The 3641-nt window shown below is 49.7% G+C and overlaps 1 long non-coding RNA gene across 1 annotated transcript; it reads right to left on the bottom strand.

Moving 5' to 3' along the window:
• Positions 1 to 483: 483 nt before the first annotated feature.
• On the bottom strand, positions 484 to 2187 carry LOC106837677 (uncharacterized). Its single transcript, XR_006520890.2, has 2 exons — positions 1550 to 2187; positions 484 to 867 (listed from the first exon to the last, which is right to left on the bottom strand). It is a non-coding gene; the product is annotated as an uncharacterized lncRNA (long non-coding RNA).
• Between the last annotated feature and the right edge of the window lie 1454 nt (positions 2188 to 3641).

Here is a 3641-nt window from a genome sequence, read left to right as displayed (position 1 = left end):
AGAAGCCTGCAAAATAGGATACTTGGTCCTTTCCTGCCAAAGCATCAACAGGCTCCAAACTTCCCCAAGGTCTGTGCTCCTTTTAAATTCCAAAATCAAACGGCAACCATCAGTCAGCAAATATTTACTTTTACTGGGCACCATGGGAAAAGCCAAGAAGATTCACTCCATCCCTTTGCAGCCCTGAATCCCAAAATGGACATAAGGCTTGAAGACATGTGCTGGCAGCATTGGGTGGGTTTTCTGAAGGTGACTACCTTTGTGATGACCCATACATCTCCTGTAGCCCCATTCTCTTGTCTGAGCTGCCGACTGCCTAATGTGTAAGTGGACCCTATCGCTTTAGTTATAAAGTCATAAAATCTCAGGGTTGGAGGAGACCTCAATGATTGTTTCTTCCACTCCTCCCCAAATCTACCCCCATCTGCTATTGACTCCTCTTGAGTTGAATATATAGTTCTTATTTCAACATGCTGCGCTCAGTGAAAGCTCAATAAGTATTTATTGATGGTGGTCCCCATGATGAATTAACAGCCAAAGCTATAAAATTAAAGTTTCACACAAGCAGGGGACCCTGGTGAGAAAGAAACTGCTACATAAAATTTGAAATTTTTCAAAATGACAAGCATTCACACACACTCGTGCGCACACACACACCGACTGTGTGACAGACAGAAGACCACAGTTCTCTATCTCCCCCATTTAGAGAATCACATTGGAAAACAGGAAATTTTCTTCTTATAGAATATTCATGCCTTTCAGCTTCTCAGAGGCCAATCAGCCCGGCCTGTCTGGGTGTGCCGGGCCCTGGACCCGGAGTCTGTCTTTGTCTCCTTGCTGGAACCAACAACCAATGCAGTTCTTGTCCTGGAGAAACAAAATGGTGACACTTTATCAGATGTCCCAGGTGGGCTTAAGTCAGTGCAGTAACACACAATTCTAAGGATGCTAAAACTTCAAGGAAAAAGATCCAGGGTAGGACAGGTGGCTTAAATGGGAATGTTTAACAAGGTAGTGTGTACCTGGAAGGAAATGTTAGGGAGGGTCACCATAAATAAGTCAAGAACTTTGAGGCCTAGTGGGTAGAGACCAGCAATCACCAGCCAATCCCATCGTGCAGCCCCTGACCCCACCCCAACGTATTTATACGCATGAACTCACTAACCATAGGTCTACAGGCCTCCTGTGGTTCTGTTTGAGGACCAGCCGACAGAGCTCACTTTTCCCTCATCTGGACGGCCTGGATCCCCTCCAGCTGCAGCACTGAGGCATCAGAGCTCACTGTCGGCCCTCTCAATCTCTACCCCATTTGACTCTGAGAGCGAGTTCCAGGGCCCTGCTAAATATAGGGGTAGAGGCAGGGCCTTCTCAAGCTGAGCCACAGCCTTCCCTGGAGATCAGTCGGAAAGGGGCCCTGCCACTCCTGAAACCAAACCAGAGAGAACCATTGACAAGCTGGTGAGTTACGTGGGCTACAATCTCAGCCAGCTCAAAAGGAGGAAAACCCAGAAGCCTTGAAGAAATGAATGAGAGTCTGTGCTGAACTTACCAAGCGCGACTGTATGGGTAACTCATTCCCTCTGCACCTGGTCTGAACCGCGAGATTCTCTCTCATGGAGGAAGCTGGTTCTAAGGCAGTATGTGGCAGGCGTGGGGATGGGGCAGATCAGGAGAACTAGAAAGGGAAAGGCCAGAAAAACAAACATCAGTCTTATGAGGACAGTGCCACCCCACTCTGTTCCCAAAAGATCCCCCAAGAGAGCCGTGAAGGGAAGCAGGTCGGGAGCTGCAGTGCAGGCCGCCCTGGGGCTGCCCTGCCTCTTCGGGTCAGCCCCAGGCTCCAGGCTCTTCTCTCTCTTCCAGCTCTTGTTTCTTGTCTAATGCCCAGAGACCCCTATCTGGTCACTGGTGGTTGAGCAGGCACCCTGGGAGAAGACAAAGAGAGAGGGAACCTATCCACGACCAGCACTTAGTGGCATCGCCCTGTGCCCGGCCCTCTGCTAGATGGAGTCCTCCCATGGGAAAATCCCAATATGTCCTTGGACAGAAAGAACACCCCGGGTCCAGCTGGCAGGGCTCGCTGGCCCTTCCCAGCCTGGGCCTTCTTCCCTTCTGCTAACAACTGTCTCATGATTCTGCTCTGGTTTGGGGTGTTTGTTCCTGCCCAGATGGAGTGTCTGATCTTGCCATGGCCAGTGTTTGCTGCAAAAGGGGACCTGGTACACTTTTATAGGAACCCAGTGGTTCCCTGGGGCCAGACTCTAATGCTGTCCAGATGCAGAAAAACAGAAGGGCCATTCAAAAACAACCGAAATATCAACACACTTTGAAAGCGGTCTGTTAGCACTTGTCATAAGCACAATAAACAAAACAAAGAAACCATCAGAAAGTACCGTGAGACAGTCAGGCTTTAGGAACTTGGCTTTGATGGCTTAGAAAAGCAAAGAATGGGGGCAGAACCAGTCCCCACGTGGGCTGAGGTTTGTTTGTTCTGCTTATCTGAAGTCAGAGTTAACAATCCCCATCATGATGAAAGGACCTAGAAGTTTCTCCTTTGCAACTGGCCCCTTTGCAGATTGGCGCAGCCTTCCACAAGCAGTCAGTTTCTGCACATGGCCCATAAAACACCCATTTGTACAACACCACTCCCATTTGTTGAAAGACCCTTGTTCCCTCTGAGTTAGCTCAACAAACAAGTGAACTCAACCAACGAGATCCTTTGCTGGTGTTCTTACCAGAGGGCTCAAGGAAATAAGACCTAGGCTGGTGGGGACACAGTTACAGTCACTCCCTTCTCAACAGTTAGATACCCCAGCTCCAGGTGAGGCAGGGCAAGGACCCAGGGTCTGTTGGTCCTGCCTTTTGGAGGAAGAGGCTGAGAGAGAAATGTCAGCAGTCCACCTGGCACACACCAGCCTTCCACTCGGAGTTGTGGAGCTGGGGCTGGGCCTGTCTCTGGGTGAAATGAGGCCGCTCTTCACCAGTCACTCAAGGTTGTTTCCTACTGTCTCCGCAGCTCAGGCTTTGCTTAATTCCCACAGTGGGTGCTGGCCAACTCGTCTATCAAATTACCTGCCAGTGATTTAGTGAGCTTAGTTCGTTTGGGTGCAGTCCCACATTTTGACTCTTAGTCAAGCAAAATAGGGGATTAACCAAAGGGAGTGGGGGAATCTGACATGGCTGTCTACTGTGAGAGACGGGGCTCCAGAAGCTAAGGAGACCCGATGGCAGGAGGGAGAACCTGGGAGGCCCCAGACGCACGCTCTGGTCCCCTGACAGCCATGTGACCTGAGTCCATCTCTTGCATCCCCCTCGCCCCATACAGACACCCAGCTGGCCAGTCTGCTAAGCCCTATGAGCAGACGAATCAGAAGACTCAAGTCTGTTTGCCCCTCATAATTGGGAAAGCAAAAAAAACACAAAAACAAAAACAGATGTCAGAACAAAGAAACCAAACGTACGTAGAGCAGGAACTCTCCCATTTCTGCTCCGGGCCTGAAGACTGAAGTCTATTCTGCCGTAATCCTCCTCCTTGCACAGAAAACGCCCGCAGCATCAGCCAGTTTAGTCTGAATCCAGCTGTTTCTCTACAACAGTGAATGATTCCACAACAATCAGTAAAAGTTCATTGAACACCTTTG

The sequence above is a fragment of the Equus asinus genome, chromosome 27, assembly GCF_041296235.1.
Source record: "Equus asinus isolate D_3611 breed Donkey chromosome 27, EquAss-T2T_v2, whole genome shotgun sequence".
NCBI classification, from domain to species: Eukaryota; Metazoa; Chordata; class Mammalia; order Perissodactyla; family Equidae; genus Equus; species Equus asinus.
The sequence above is the reverse complement of the archived record's forward strand: the minus strand, read 5'-3'. Positions and strand labels throughout refer to the sequence as shown.